General features: G+C 41.7%; 1 pseudogene; it reads right to left on the bottom strand.

The window, feature by feature from the left end:
• The window catches only part of LOC132888268 (piggyBac transposable element-derived protein 4-like), a 38,299-nt pseudogene extending 23,132 nt beyond the window's left edge, over nt 1-15,167 (bottom strand).
• Nucleotides 15,168-17,811: the final 2,644 nt, after the last annotated feature.

The raw sequence follows: 17,811 nt of genomic DNA on the forward strand, positions 1-17,811 counted from the left end.
GATTCAAGCAGATGTGGACAAAGTACCCAACTTCATTACTTAAGTACAGATCCCACTGATCAAATGTTACACTGATACAAGTGAAAGTTGTTCAGTTAATTTTTTTTTTAGTACTGAAGTACTTGCTTTGGTGGCACGGTGGTGTAGTGGTTAGCGCTGTCGCCTCACAGCAAGAAGGTCCGGGTTCAAGTCCTGTGGCCGGCGAGGGCCTTTCTGTGTGGAGTTTGCATGTTCTCCCCGTGTCTGCGTGGGTTTCCTCCGGGTGCTCCGGTTTCCCCCACAGTCCAAAGACATGCAGGTTAGGTTAACTGGTGACTCTATTGACCGTAGGTGTGAGTGTGAATGGTTGTCTGTGTCTATGTGTCAGCCCTGTGATGACCTGATGACTTGTCCAGGGTGTACCCCGCCTTTCGCCCGTAGTCAGCTGGGATAAGCTCCAGCTTGCCTGCGACCCTGTAGAACAGGATAAAGCGGCTAGAGATAATGAGATGAGTACTTGCTTTTAAAAATAATTAAGTATTAAAAGTAAATTTTCTGTCAACGCATTGTTGTATTATTGCCACAACGCTTCTAAAACCTAATGCCTCTGAAGCAACCTACTGGATTTACTGACTCACTTGTAGATCCGAATAAATGCCTGGTAGAACATTACAAATTGAAACACAACTGAACTGAAAAAGAACCATTGTCATTTTCTTTTTTTTCCCTTTTTTTTAAATTGTAACCCTCCTCCCCACCCCCACAAAGCAGCATGGTCATGTTCTGACCCAGCTCCAGCAGTGTGTGCACACATGTATGTGTATATTAATCAGAAAGACAGTGGAATAGCTGTAAATGCAGCTTGCTCGGAAAATAAAAATGACAATCCAGCCTGATTAAAACCCAGATCCACACCTCGAGCTTAATAACTGCTCAACAGCAACACTGCTTAAAGCAAGATTAAAAAAAAAAAATGCAAGACCATCATCTGACATCAAAACAAAAAATTCCAACAATTTGTTGCGACTGACTAGTACAATACTGTCCATCTCACAGTTCTCATGTGTGTATGTGTATTCATGCACATATGAATCTGTCTGTGCCATCATGGTGGTTTAATGTTAAGCTAGCTAGTCAATGAAGCTCCACCTTACATGCTAGCAAACTCTTTTCAAACTCGAAATCATATTGGGTAGCTAACGCTACTAGAAAAGAAAGATTTCTACATTTTGTTTATTTGGCAAGATTATGCTAAAACATATTTCTGAAAGGACTTCAGATAAGTTAACACTATTCATTTTAGTGTAACTCCATTTTTACATGCTAACTAACAGTGTCCAAGTTAACTAGCTATGTGTAAACGTTAGCCATGGACAAGGGGATGGCAACTTGGTGGACAAATCCATAGAAAGTCATTTGACTAACCAGACTGCATAGCTATTACAATGTTATCGCTAGCTCTAAAAGCACAGACAACTTCATTACAAGCTTTCTCTTGGAATAAAACGTTTACGGGATATAAATGGTGAGTTTTTGTAGGCTGTGATGTGGTCCTTTTTAGGCAAACAAAGCAAACTTTTAAAACAAAATGAATCTTTAATCCTTTCAGAAAACTGAAACATGGGTTCCAGGTATGGCCATAAGTGCATGCATTCTCCAGAAGAACCGCCTCCTTCCATTCTGCCATCAACTGATCATGTTAAATAATGCTGCGGAGAAATCATTGAACTTGATTTTATACAGTCTATGGATGCGACATGACCCTAGTGATTACTGATCGGCTGTCTCAGTGTCACCTGCGGGGAAAAAAAACAATCATGTTTCATAAAAAAAAGAAAAAAGCATCCACTTTCAAAGCTGCTTCATTGTAACGAGTAACGAGGACCTTGATAGAAATGTAGTGGAGTAAAAAGTACGATATTTGCCTTTCAAATGTAGTGAAGTTAAAGTCATAAGTTGCCAAAAAATAATACTCAAGTGAAGTACAGATACTCAAAAAGTGTACTTAAGTACGATACTCAAGTAAATGTGCTTCATTACTGTCCACCTCTGGATTCAAGGCACTGATGGGATAATTACCAAACAGGACCAACTCTGTTGTCAATTGAAACATGAGCAGTGTTTGGTGTGAGTAGCTTAAATTAGTGATCTAGATCCTGAGTTCTCCTGCTTTCCATTCATCTGAAATGTTCAATAACTACAAAAAGGCATCATTTCCTGTCACATGCTCAAGATTATTTGGAACTGAGGATGGAGCTCCATCTAGTGACATACTGTAGACTTCAACTGTATGCAACGTTATAGAACATACAGACCTAGCGACATTCACAAAACAAACACTTTTGACTACTGAAGTCGAGAGAGAGAGAGAGAGCACTCTGGGGATGAGAATAAGATTGTGTTGGGCTGTATAACCTCATCTGTTAGCAAGCCTACAAGGGCACCACACTGATGCAGAAAGAGAAAGATGAGAAAAGACCAAGAACCCCCAAGGACACAGAAAACAAATCGAGCCTTTCTGGATACACAACCATGACAGTGAAACATCAGACAGACAGCTAAGGTTGCAACAGACTGCACACACACATAATGGTATATAATAATCATGAAAGCACATGTGCACACACATTTCTTCTCCAGTATATACACAAGAAGCTAAAAATAATAATTGATTCATCTCAGGCTTTTTTTTTTTTTTTACAGGTAAGCAATTCAATCAAGGACGTATCTAAGAACAAAATAATTGAATTGAAGAATCTCTGCATTAATTCTTACTATGATCAGTTTCAGAAAGTGCTGAGGATTTTGAGGGTTTTAGGAAGTGTTGAGGATAAAGCCAGTGTGAAGGTTTTATGATATGATTTCAAGGAGGAACTCAGAGATATTCTGCAGAGAGCAATAATCCACAGAGGTCTGCTGTGTATTTTCTGACTGCAGAAGACTCAGTATTATTATCTTAACAAAGGAAGGGGAGCAAAATAACTGCTGAAATAACTGACACATCAGTATCCAGAAAAAGAAAAAAAATAGGTTTATTAATAATAATAATAAGAAGAAGAAGAAGAAGAAGAAGAAGAAGAAGCATATTCAGAGTTTCTGTATTTATTTATTTGTTTATTTATTTTTCCAGCATCAAAAGTATTCATCTCATCTCATCTCATTATCTCTAGCCGCTTTATCCTGTTCTACAGGGTCGCATGCGAGCTGGAGCCTATCCCAGCTGACTACGGGCGAAAGGCGGGGTACACCCTGGACAAGTCGCCAGGTCATCACAGGGCTGACACATAGACAAAGACAACCATTCACGTTCACACCTACGGTCAATTTAGAGTCACCAGTTAACCTAACCTGCATGTCTTTGGACTGTGGGGGAAACCGGAGCACCCGGAGGAAACCCACGCGGACACGGGGAGAACATGCAAACTCCACACAGAAAGGCCCTCGCCAGCCACGCTTGAACCCGGATCTTCTTGCTGTGAGGTGACAGCGCTAACCACTACACCACTGTGCCGCAAAAGTATTATATTTATAAATGTATTTATTTATTTATTTATTTATTTATTCATTATTGGATTCTTTTAGTTATTCTTATAGTTATCAACCTCTTTGCCTGGTCAGGTGAAGTCAGTAACATTGATTATCACATTACAGTGGCACCTGTCAAGGGGTGGGATATATTCAGCAGCAAGAGAACAGTCAGTTCTTGAAGTTGATGTGTTGGAAGCAGGAAAAAATGGGCAAGTGTAAGGATCTGAGCGACTTTGACAAGGGCCAAATTATGATGGCTAGATGACTGGGTCTGAGCATCTCCAAAATGGCACATCTTGCAGGGTGTTCCCGGTATGCAGTAGTTAGTACCTACCAAAAGTGGTCCAAGGAAGGACAACCGGTGAACCAGTGACAAGGTCATGGGTGTCAAAGGCTCATTGATTCGTATGGGGCACGAAGGTTAGCCCATATGGTGCAATCTCACAGAAGAGCTACTGTAGCACAAACTACTGAAAAAGTTGTCAAAAACAGAAAGGTGTCAGCTGTTCATCAGTTGTAGCCCCTTTCCTGAAGATGTTTGTGTGTGGTGGCTCTTGAAGCACTGACACCAGCCTCAGTCCACTCTTTGTGAAGCTCTCCCAAGTTTTTGAATCGACTTTTATTGACAATCCTCCCAAGGCTGCGGTCATCCCTGTTGCTTGTGCACCTTTTCCAGCCAGCCTTTCCAGCAATGATCTTCTGTGTCTTGCTCTCCTTGTGGAGGGTGTTGATGATCATCTTCTGGACAACTGTCAAGTCAGCAGTCTTCCCCATGATTGTGATTACTGAACCCAACTGAGAGATTCATGGTATTTATACTGTTTTACTCAAACTCAAAGTGAAATACTCTCATATTTTGAGATTTTTTTTATGAGTGTTGTTTTGCACTGTAGGCCATAATTATCAAAAATAAAATACAGTGGTGCTTGAAAGTTTGTGAACCCTTTAGAATTTTCTATATTTCTGCATAAATATGACCTAAAAATCATCAGATTTTCACACAAGTCCTAAAAGTAGATAAAGAGAACCCAGTTAAACAAATGAGACAAAAATATTATAGTCGGTAATTTATTTATTGAGGAAAATGATCCAATATTACATATCTGTGAGTAGCAAAAGTATGTGAACCTCTAGGATTAGCAGTTAATTTGAAGGTGAAGTTAGAGTCAGGTGTTTTCAATCAATGGGATGACAATCAGGTGTGAGTGGGCACCCTGTTTTATTTAAAGAACAGGGATCTATCAAAGTCTGATCTTCACAACACTTGTTTGTGGAAGTGTATCATGGCACGAACAAAGGAGATTTTTATGAGGACCTCAGAAAAAGCATTGTTGATGCTCATCAGGCTGGAAAAGGTTACAAAACCATCTCTAAAGAGTTTGGACTCCACCAATCCACAGTCAGACAGATTGTGCACAAATGGAGGAAATTCAAGACCATTATTACCCTCCCTAGGAGTGGGCGACCAACAAAGATCACTCCAAGAGCAAGGCATGTAACAGTCAGTGAGGTCACAAAGGACCCCAGGGTAATTTCTAAGCAACTGAAGGCCTCTCTCAAGTTGGCTAATGTTAATGTTCATGGGTCCACCATCAGGAGAACACTGAACAACAATGGTGTGCATGGTAGGGTTGCAAGGAGAAAGCCATTGCTCTCCCAAAAGAACATTGCTGCTCATCTGCAGTTTGCTAAAGATCACGTTGACAAGCCAGAAGGCTATTGGAAAAATGTTTTGTGGGCGGATGAGACCAAATTAGAACTTTTTGGTTTAAATGAGAAGCGTTATGTTTGGAGAAAGGAAAACACTGCATTCCAGCATAAGAACCTTATCCCATCTGTGAAACATGGTGGTGGTAGTATCATGGTTTGGGCCTGTTTTGCTGCATCTGGGCCAGGACGGGTTGCCATCATTGGTGAAACAATGAATTCTGAATTATACCAGTGAATTCTAAAGGAAAATGTCAGGACATCTGTCCATGAACTGAATCTCAAGAGAAGGTGTGTCATGCAGCAAGACAACGACCCTAAGCACACAAGTCGTTCTACCAAAGAATGGTTAAAGAAGAATAAAGTTAATGTTTTGGAATGGCCAAGTCAAAGTCCTGACCTTAATCCAATGGAAATGTTGTGGAAGGACCTGAAGTGAGCAGTTCATGTGAGGAAACCCACCAACATCCCAGAGTTGAAGCTGTTCTGTACGGAGGAATGGGCTAAAATTCCTCCAAGCTGGTGTGCAGGACTGATCAACAGTTACCGGAAATGTTTGGTTGCAGTTATTGCTGCACAAGGGGGTCACACCAGATACTGAAAGCAAAGGGTCACATACTTTTGCCACTCACAGATCTGTAATATTGGATCATTTTCCTCAATAAATAAATGACCAAGTATAATATTTTTGTCTCATTTGTTTAACTGGGTTCTCTTTATCTACTTTTAGGACTTGTGTGAAAATCTGATGATGTTTTCGGTCATATTGATGCAGAAATATAGAAAATGCTAAAGGGTTCACAAACTTTCAAGCACCACTGTAGAAACATTCTTGAAACATTTTAGTTCACATGTAATGAGTCTAGAATATATTACATTTTCACTTTCTTAAATAACTGATGGAAAATATTTAACTTTTTCATGACATTCTAATCGTTTGAGAGCCACTAGTATATATAAAACATGCTGGTCCATCCCACAAATGCTGGTCTGAGCTCTATGGGAATACTCTGAGTGTCCTGCTGTAATTTTAAACAAATGTTGCTGGCTAATAAACTCTATATGTCAGCATATACATTAAGTTTACAGCATTTGGCAGACACATTTATCCACAGTGACCTATAAAGTGCTTTGGAGTCTCCTTCAGAAATATATCCTCATGCTATGTACATACTGTAGGTCAGGATCTAAAAAACTTTGACGCTAAAACAGCATGAGAGAGGTGTTAGTATAAAGTTGGTACGGCAACAAAAATGGTAGAAGTAAAGAGTTTTTGTACATTTTCATTAGTTTTTTTTAACATTTAAATTACAGATCACATCTTTTAATACTCATTTCAATGTTTGTATTTTTAACATCTACAACCCCGATTCCAAAAAAGTTGGGACAAAATACAAATTGTAAATAAAAATGGAATTCAATAATTTACAAATCTCAAAAGCTGATATTGTATTCACAATAGAACATAGACAACATATCAAATGTCGAAAGTGAGACATTTTGAAATTTCATGCCAAATATTGGCTCATTTGAAATTTCATGACAGCAACACATCTCAAAAACGTTGGGACAGGGGCAATAAGAGGCTGGAAAAGTTAAAGGTACAAAAAAGGAACAGCTGGAGGACCAAATTGCAACTCATTAGGTCAATTGGCAATAGGTCATTAACATGACTGGGTATAAAAAGAGCATCTTGGAGTGGCAGCGGCTCTCAGAAGTAAAGAGGGGAAAAGGATCACCAATCCCCCTAATTCTGCACCGACAAATAGTGGAGCAATATCAGAAAGGAGTTCGACAGTGTAAAATTGCAAAGAGTTTGAACATATCATCATCTACAGTGCATAATATCATCAAAAGATTCAGAGAATCTGGAAGAATCTCTGTGCGTAAGGGTCAAGGCCGGAAAACCATACTGGGTGCCTGTGATCTTCGGGCCCTTAGACGGCACTGCATCACATACAGGCATGCTTGTGTATTGGAAATCACAAAATGGGCTCAGGAATATTTCCAGAGAACATCATCTGTGAACACAATTCACCGTGCCATCCGCCGTTGCCAGCTAAAACTCTATAGTTCAAAGAAGAAGCCGTATCTAAACATGATCCAGAAGCGCAGACGTCTTCTCTGGGCCAAGGCTCATTTAAAATGGACTGTGGCAAAGTGGAAAACTGTTCTGTGGTCAGACGAATCAAAATTTGAAGTTCTTTATGGAAATCAGGGACACTGTGTCATTCGGACTAAAGAGGAGAAGGACGACCCAAGTTGTTCTCAGCGCTCAGTTCAGAAGCCTGCATCTCTGATGGTATGGGGTTGCATTAGTGCATGTGGCATGGGCAGCTTACACATCTGGAAAGACACCATCAATGCTGAAAGGTATATCCAGGTTCTAGAGCAACATATGCTCCCATCCAGACGACGTCTCTTTCAGGGAAGACCTTGCATTTTCCAACATGACAATGACAAACCACATACTGCATCAATTACAGCATCATGGCTGCGTAGAAGAAGGGTCCGGGTACTGAACTGGCCAGCCTGCAGTCCAGATCTTTCACCCATAGAAAACATTTGGCGCATCATAAAACGGAAGATACGACAAAAAAGACCTAAGACAGTTGAGCAACTAGAATCCTACATTAGACAAGAATGGGTTAACATTCCTATCCCTAAACTTGAGCAACTTGTCTCCTCAGTCCCCAGACGTTTACAGACTGTTGTAAAGAGAAAAGGGGATGTCTCACAGTGGGAAACATGGCCTTGTCCCAACTTTTTTGAGATGTGTTGTTGTCATGAAATTTAAAATCACCTAATTTTTCTCTTTAAATGATACATTTTCTCAGTTTAAACATTTGATATGTCATCTATGTTCTATTCTGAATAAAATATGGAATTTTGAAACTTCCACATCATTGCATTCCGTTTTTATTTACAATTTGTACTTTGTCCCAACTTTTTTGGAATCGGGGTTGTAGTTGACAACCTCTACAATGCTTAAAGTGCTAGTCTTACGAAAATGACATCATAAAATCCCGGGTTTTCTGTGTGTGATATGCTCAAATAGGTTGTAAAGTTCACCAATAAATAAAAAATTGGTTCAAAAAAGAAATTTTTTTGCATCTGAATTCTGTTCCAAAAATCACTTAAAGCTTGTCTGCCATTCGATCACAGCAATTTATAGGACAGCAGCGCTGCATGTTTGACATCATATGCACAATTGCCTTCTTTTGTAAAGCTCTCTATACAACTTTACAACAACAAGGATGAAGAAGTGACCCAGAGTAAACATGCTTTGGTTTGCTTTTAGATCAGTAATTGTCTGTCATCTATCTGTTATATTTGTCCTCATAGAAACTACCTTAGAACATTATTGATCTGACTAAGGACAACTAATCAATTCAAGCAACAGGCTAAACACAAGTGTGACCCTTCCTGTGCGGCGGTGAGCTCTTTGGGATGGCCCTTCTGACTTCTGTTTCCAGATCATAGGAACTGCTCCACATACCAGACCTTGCTCAGATCCTTCTGTGTGAATTTCCCTCACAAATTTATCTTTTTCAAAATGTGTGGAGTAGACACCAAACTGTCCTGTCAGCTTGAAATTACCTCTCTTTGTCTGTGCCAATCGAACCCATTCATTACATAAGTGTCCTGCCGACTTTGGGCGATAACGGATCAAAATTCTACTTTTTTTATCGGCTCCACTTGAACAGCCTTGAATGACACACATCTTAGGAGGCATGCTTTGGTTTCACTGCAAAAAATTGAAAACTGAATTTGAGGAGAAAATTCCTTAATACTAGTGAAATTATCTTGTTGCATGGACAGATAATTTTACTTGACAAGACATCTTGGAATAAGTTGGTTACAATCTACGGTAGAATTAGTTTTAATAATCTCAGAGTTGGTGTCTTGTATTCTTCTACACTGCAAAAATGATATCTTAGCAAGTTAGAATATCTTGAATATAGTTGAAATGGGGCAGCACGGTGGTGTAGTGGTTAGCACTGTTGCCTCACAGCAAGAAGGTCCGGGTTCGAGCCCTGTGGCCGGCGAGGGCCTTTCTGTGCGGAGTTTGCATGTTGTCTGCGTGGGTTTCCTCCGGGTGCTCTGGTTTCCCCCACAGTCCAAAGACATGCAGGTTAGGTTAACTGGTGACTCTAAATTGAGCGTAGGTGTGAATGTGAGTGTGAATGGTTGTCTGTGTCTATGTGTCAGCCCTGTGATGACCTGGCGACTTGTCCAGGGTGTACCCCGCCTTTCGCCTGTAGTCAGCTGGGATAGGCTCCAGCTTGCCTGCGACCCTGTAGAAGGATAAAGTGGGTAGAGATAATGAGATGAGATAGTTGAAACGATCTAGTATTTCCTATTAATATAATACAAGACACCTACTCTGAGATAATTAAAACTAGTTCTAGATTGTAACCAACTTATTCCAAGATGTCTTGTCAAGTAAAATTATATGTCCATGCAACAAGATAATTTCACTAGCAGTGAGGAATTTTCTCCTCAAATTCAGTTTTCAGTTTTTTTGCAGTGTTTAATTTTGTCTTGGAATAAAACAAATCATTAAAAATGTGCTATATTTTTCAAAGCGTACAAAGCCAGAAATGTGGTGAACTTTCAAGCATATGACGTCACTTCCTTTGAATCAACAATAACTTGCCAGGAATGCATTCGTGTAAACTTCACTGGCTCAAAGAGCCAAACTTCACTGGTTAAATAGAACATGTTCCCGGTCTCATAATAAAATACAATTTAGACAGTAAACTATTTAACATGTCTAGTTTTATAAGCCCTGAGACTTGTCCACCTGGCAACTTGTCCAGGGTGTGTCCCGCCTCTTGCCCATAGTCAGCTGGGATAGGCTCCAGCTTGCCCCCGACCCTGCAGAGGATAAGCGGTTATGGATAATGGATGGAAATGGAATAGTTTTATAAGGTATAATTTCCAGGGGTGATGTCATTTTTGTAAGACTAGCACTTTCAGCTTTGCTGTCTACTCATTTTCATATCTTTCCATAGCATTAAAGGTGACATATCCCTATTTACTCATTCATTCATTATCTGTAGCCGCTTATCCTGTACAGGGTCACAGGCAAGCTGGAGCCTATCCCAGCTGACTATGGGTGAGAGGCGGGGTACACCCTGGACAAGTCGCCAGATCATCACAGGGCTCATCAAGACAAACAACTATTCACACTCACATTCACACCTACGGTCAATTTAAAGCCACCAATTAGCCTAACCTGCATGTCTTTGGACTGTGGGGGAAGCCGGAGCACCCGGAGGAAACCCACATGGACACGGGGAGAACATGCAAACTCCGCACGGAAAGGCCCCTGTCGGCCACTGGGCTCGAACCCAGAACCTTCTTGCTGTGAGGTGACAGTGCTAACCACTACAGCGCCATGCCTCCTGTCCCTGTTTACTGACACCACTAATCATTTTTTAATTATAAGTAAGATTTCCAAACCACCTCTTATAGTTTCTCCTAGCACTGTCAACCATTATGAAGCGCCTTAATTTCTTCAATGGTAAAATTAGTGCAATCCTTCTGCTAAATCATCTTTTATTTCCTAAGAATCCTCCACCTCCAAGCACTTTTTGACCCACTATGCACTCACTGATTTGTACTAATTGCTAATTTCAATTCTTCAACATGTCAGTTTGATCAATCCCCAACCTCTTCATCAAGGCCTTCTTATCTATTATCTCACAGCCCTGGCTCTATTCCCACTTTATCAAGAAGTCTCTCGAATGTAGCTCTGTTTTGCCCAAGTCACACCATTTCTTAAAAGTCTTAAGCTCAGCCCTTTTCAGTTCTATAAGTATAGACTTATTTCTATTCTACCATTTCTATACAAACTGCTACACTAGGAACTGCTTGTGTTTAAGCTTCCTTTACCATTAACAATCTCTATGAGCATCAGTCTCATTTTAATGCATATTGTTGAACTCGAACATAATCTGATTGCTTTTTTTTTTTGCCACAATAACTTAACCCTCCTTTTATGTTCATTTGTCAGGAACAGCAATGCTGTTCCCGGGTCAGTTTGACCCGGTGCATGTTTAATTATCCAAAAGATGTCCGAAACCGGGTGGCACGGTGGTGTAGTGGTTAGCGCTGTCACCTCACAGCAAGAAGGTCCGGGTTCGAGCCCCGTGGCCGGCGAGGGCCTTTCTGTGCGGAGTTTGCATGTTCTCCCCGTGTCCACGTGGGTTTCCTCCGGGTGCTCCGGTTTCCCCCACAGTCCAAAGACATGCAGGTTAGGTTAACTGGTGACTCTAAATTGACCGTAGGTGTGAATGTGAGTGTGAATGGTAGTCTGTGTCTATGTGTCAGCCCTGTGATGACCTGGCGACTTGTCCAGGGTGTACCCCGCCTTTCACCCGTAGTCAGCTGGGATAGGCTCCAGCTTGCCTGCAACCCTGTAGAACAGGATAAAGCGGCTACAGATAATGAGATGAGATGTCCGAAACCAAAAAAATCCTAACAAGCATTGTTAATATTTCATTACTAACTCCATTACTAACTATTCTATCAATATTTAGGCCAAGTTTACATTAGACCGTATCTGTCTCGTTTTCTTCGCGGATGCACTGTCCATTTACATTAAAACTCCTGGAAACGCCGGGAAACGGGAATCCGCCAGGGTCCACGTATTCAATCCAGATCGTGTCTGGTCTGGTGCTGTGTAAACATTGAGAATACGCGGATACGCTGTGCTGAGCTCTAGCTGGCGTCGTCATTGGACAACGTCACTGTGACATCCACCTTCCTAATTCGCTGGTGTTGGTCATGTGACGCGACTGCTGAAAAACGGCGCGGACTTCCGCCTTGTATCACCTTTCATTAAAGAGTATAAAAGTATGAAAATACTGCAAATACTGATGCAAATACTGCCCATTGTGTAGTTATGATTGTCTTTAGGCTTGCCACCCTTCCACTTGCAAGTGGTAAGTGACGCGCATGCCCGACATGCACTGAGATCACACACACAGCGGCTCAGTCCCGAATCACTGCTCATGCGCTCCACTCGCGCGCTCTGTGAGCTGCGCAGGGCCGGAGTGCGCACCCTCCAGAGGGCACTCGCTGTTCAGGGTGGAGTGATTTGGAGCGCAGGATGCCTGCGAAGCCGAGCGTATCCGTGTATTGGCGTTGCTGTGTGCACGTGAATCGTGTATTGGCGTTGCTGTGTGCACACTAATCGTTTTAAAAACGTTAATCTGATGATCCACTGATACGGTCTAAGGTAAACCCAACCTTAGTGCAATGGTGTTCCTTACCTCTAACAGGTAATGGTCCAATTATGATAATTCACTCGTTTTTCAAAAAAAAATACATGTTCAAACTTTTTTTAATGTTTCACCATTTTATTACTTTTGAAAGACCAACATATAAAACACAATAGTTTTACACAACATTGAAACATCACATTTAAATTTTGTTTTACATACATGCACTGTTTGTGAACCAGAAATGAACAAAATCGCAATACAACAATACAACAAACAAGCAATTGCAATATGAACAAGGTGTGTGTATGTGCGTGTGTGTCTGTCTGTCTGTCTGTACATCTACACAGCACACGAGTGACATGTCATCACACTGTGCTTTGTGCAAATGAATTTTGCACATTTCGCGCAGGTCATGCTTGTCTTGACATCATCAGATGGCCTGCAGACCTGGCACCTCTTCCTCTTTCTTTTCCCCTAAGTAGCAACCTATAAACAAGAGGACCATGATTACTTTACTATGGTGTCTTTTTGCTGATCCCAAGACACACACAACGCACTCTCATACTGTACACTTATACACACACATGCACACACCCACACACCCACACTTACTTACTTAATCAAGCATCCAGCCAGAGCAGATTGAGATGCTGGCCTCTTCTGCCCCTCGGACCTGCTTGATCCATCCTGGTGCCCTGTGTCTGGTCGGAGTTTTATCGCATCGCTCCTGTGGAGGACGACCCCATGAGGACAATTGAGGGTTACACCTGGAGGACGCTCTGGACTCTTACAGTAATGCTTTTATAGCTAAGGACTACAGTTGACTTGCTAACTTTAGGACTGCAGTTGTCATGGATAGTTTTGCACTCAAGTTTCCATCAATGAAGAGTTACAACATCAACGAAACTGTCTTCATGTTAAAACTGTTAATGTTATAGTCATGCTGTCTGTTGTTGCCCAAATGAGGATGGGTTCCCTTTTGAGTCTGGTTCCTCTCGAGGTTTCTTCTTCATGTCGTCTGAGGGAGTTTTTCCTTGCCACCGTCGCCACAGGCTTCTCATTGGGGATAGATTAGGGACAAAATTAGCTCATGTTTTAAGTCGTTCAAATTCTGTAAAGCTGCTTTGCGACAATGTTTATTGTTAAAAGCGCTATACAAATAAACTTGACTTGACTTGACTACTTACTTACCTACCTCATGCACTGGTGTACTTGATGCAGTCCTCTCCTGGATCTCCCTCACCGTGGCTGCAGCGGCTGGGGTCCTTGGCAGGTGCTGCCTCCGTTGGGTGTGTGGTGTCACAAGCGCCTTCCCCAGCTCCTCGAGAAAGATGCGCCTCTTGTACAGCTTTGACACATTCCAGTCAGGAAAGATCTCAGTCCAGATGACAAATGCATTGTAGGCCAATACATCGATCATGTTATAAAAGATGACCAATGGCCAGCGCACAGTCATTCGTTTGGTGCTGTAGGACCCTGTTACTTTGTCTAAGTTGTCTACCCCCTCTTTGGTGGCATTGTAATCAAGGATCATGCTTGGTTTCTGGTCCTCTCTTGTGCTGATTTCAGCATTTTTGTGCAGAGTGCTCATGAGCACAACATTCTTTCCCTTTTTGGGGCAGTAAGACACTAGGGCTGTGGTGTCTGTGAAGGCAAACATGGAAGATTGAGGGGCCCTGTTCTTGATTACCAGCAGCTCAGCAGGGAGTTCAGCCCTGTTCTTTCGGACAGTTCCGACCATTGTGAGCTTTCTCTTTAGAAGCTCCTGACCCAAGTTGTAGTTTGTGAAAAAATTGGCACAGTTATGTTGTGTCCCCTGAGACCCTGCGCCATGTCGAGCACAACCCTTGTGCCCTGATTCTTCTCTGGGGCTCCTCCAACCAGCTTTCCAGTGTAAACCTGCATGTTCAATGCATAGCTGGTGTTTGCATCACATGCTGCCCAGATTTTTATTCCATATTTAGCTGGTTTGGAAGGCATGTATTGCCTAAATGGGCAGCGACCTCTGAATGCCACCAGCCTTTCATCCACTGTGATATTAGGGCCTGGGTTATAGAGTAGTGGAAGTTGCTCTACCCACTTGTCCCACACTGTCCAAATAGCTGCCAGCTTGTTTCTCTCCCGTCTACCAGCCCTTGTCTCTTGATTATCAAATCGGATTACTCTGGAGAAAATGTGAAAAGTTTCCAGAGACATTGTGGCTCGAAATATAGCCCTGCCTGTCTCTGCATCCCACAGACTAGCTGTCAATTCATCCTTCGACTTATAGACCCCAGCCAGGATGAGGAGCCCCAAATACGCATCTAAATGTGTTTTGTCCAGCTCCTTCCACTTCTCCCCAAAAACACGCCTCCCTTCTAGATTAGTCATTTCAAGAATGATTTTCTGTATTGAATCTGGCATGACCAGCTCAAAAGCTGACTTGATGTCAGTCACATGAGCCACTGCCATCCTAGTGGGCCCTGGCACTGTCTTTATTATGTTTTCTGCAGACAGTTTTGCCTGACGCATATTTGGGGATGAAGACCACTGTATTTCACCATTTTTTGACATGAATGTCATGCTTGGAGGAATAGGAATAGCAATTCCTTCATCTGGTTCAAAATCAGAATCATTAGAATCAGAATTTAGCTCAAGATAGTCTTCATCTTCAGACACATCCTCCTCTATTTCACTGTCATGATCAATGATTACTTCCAGAGCCTCCTGGACTGTCATCCTTTTGCTTCTGCTGCTCATTTTGTAAAGGTCTGCCTGACAGAGTGTAATGTTGGTAGGACTCCTATGCAGAGAATTTTTTATATATGTTTTGCTCCTCCCCTGTTGAGTGTCCACTGAATGTGGGTGGAGTTTTCCAGCGAGAACATAAATGGTTCCCGTCAAAAGTCATAACACCTGCACCTGTGTGTGTGTGTGTGTGTGTGTGTGTAGTTTTCCTGCGAGAACATAAATGGTTCTCGTCAAAAATATTAACACCTGCACCTGTGTGTGTGTGTGTGTGTGTGTGTGTGTGTGTGTGTGTGTGTGTGTGTGTGTGTGATTGGGGTGAAACATGTCTCACAGTTGCAAAGAAAGAAATAGTCTGACATTTCTGACACCCTTTTACCTCCAGTTTGACTGCTGGGTCAAATTGACCCGAACAGTATCTGTGATATAAACATGCAGGGGGTGGTTGCAAATATGTGAGATGAACCATTTTCATATTATATGTTGATTACACTAATTAAGGCAAGCAGAAGAAGTTTCATCTCATCTCATCTCATTATCTCTAGCCGCTTTATCCTGTTCTACAGGGTCGCAGGCAAGCTGGAGCCTATCCCAGCTGACTACGGGCGAAAGGCGGGGTACACCCTGGACAAGTCGCCAGGTCATCACAGGGCTGACACATAGACACAGACAACCATTCACACTCACATTCACACCTACGGTCAATTTAGAGTCACCAGTTAACCTAACCTGCATGTCTTTGGACTGTGGGGGAAACCGGAGCACCCGGAGGAAACCCACGCGGACACAGGGAGAACATGCAAACTCCACACAGAAAGGCCCTCGCCGGTCACGCAGCTCGAACCCGGACCTTCTTGCTGTGAGGCGACAGCGCTAACCACTACACCACCGTGCCGCCCAGAAGAAGTTTCATACTGAAAAAAATACTTTTAACTATTTTTCCTAGATCTTCAAACTTTAAAACGGGTCAATTTGACCCGTAACATAACAGCTCCATCATGTACATTATTTTGTCAAGTTTTGCCATCATTTCAATGTGAACCAGTGAGTGTTATTTCCCAAATGCTTCTCTGGTTTACACCTTTTATTTTCTCTCTGTTATCCCCTGCCCAAACCAAGTTTGGCAGGGTTCCGTCTGGCCAGCTGTCCGTCCGGTCACGTTTTCGTTTCCAGGCCATCTCTTTAAAACTACTGAAGATATCTTCATGAAATTTTGTATACTTATCAAGCAACATATGAACTGGTGCCTTTTGCTATTTTGGATTTTTCAAAAAAAAAAAAGGATTTTTCAAATTTTTACATAAGAAATTGATTCTGACTTAAAGTTTCTAAGAGCAATGTTCGTTTCCGGAGCATATATCCAAAACTATTCATGATATGGATTTGAAACTTAGTATACATGTTAACAAGGTGATGTAGATGTGCCTTTTCATACTAAGAAATTAGAATTTTTCATGTTTCCATGGAAACAATTTCAGATTTAGTCTCTCAGGTTAGTCTTAGGGGTAGGTTTTGTTTCCGGAGCAGAACTTGAAAACTATGAGTGGTATGGTCTTGAAAGTTGGTATATGTGTTGATTAAGTAATGTATATGTGCCTTTTGATCCTAAGAAATGTCAGAAATTTTAATTTTGAGCTCACCTGGACCAAAGGTCCGGTGGGTTTATGCCATGGGCTGCTGAGGTCAGTGTAAAGAGGTAGGGTTGGTTTCCTGCAGCAGAACTTGAAAAATGTGACAAATAATATCTTGAAACTTGGTATATAGTTGGTATATAGGGCGGGGGATATAGACGACTGTCTTCTTGTTTATTTTGATGCTGTTTGTCCTGCATTGCATTCTTTCCCTGCTTGCCTTGACCATTGCTTGTTTTAGGTCATGATTGTCTTCCAACTTGACTTCAAAGAAAATTCAGCTCATAGTCACTGTACATCCACCTGCCTCTGATTCATGACATGTAGATTATTTTTGTTGGACAAGTCATCCAACTTAAGGTGAATTCTACTAAAACTGATATTATATTTCTTGGTTCCCAAACACTGCTCTAAATTTTTCATGGACATTGATGGTGCTCTTTTCTAGTGTTTGGAACTTTGGTGCAGTATTTGATTCTCCCCTTATTCTAACCATGTGCTGTCACAACACCTCACAATGACCTCTATTCAGTGGTGAACCGTACTATTAAATCTGGGACTTCAGCTCAGCCAAACCAGCCAGACATAACAAAAAAGCAACAGGGCAAAGTATTTTGCAAGGGATGAGCAGCAGGCTGCCAGTTCGCACCGTTGTGTGTAATTGTTGATGTTGATTTTAAAAGTAACTAAATAAATTACACAGGGAAATTAATAGTTGAGTCTGAGTGAAAAATAATGTAGTGAGTGTGCGTGGAAGAAGAGTCTGGAGACAGAAATCTTAGTTTCTCGGTCGTTAGCCTGTGCTACTTGTTCTCGATAGTACTGGCTTGACTGCTTTATTAGCATTCGCTAACATGACTGATGAACGCTACCCCAGCTGGAAGGTGACTTCACTGCTGTGCTAACAGCACTGACTTGCGGTTAAGCCTTCAAAAAGGCCAAGGGCGATAAATTTTTGGTCCCTCCTACTATAAATCAAAATCTGATTGGTTAATCTGTCACTT

The sequence above is a fragment of the Neoarius graeffei genome, chromosome 6 (assembly GCF_027579695.1).
Source record: "Neoarius graeffei isolate fNeoGra1 chromosome 6, fNeoGra1.pri, whole genome shotgun sequence".
Taxonomy (NCBI): Eukaryota; Metazoa; Chordata; class Actinopteri; order Siluriformes; family Ariidae; genus Neoarius; species Neoarius graeffei.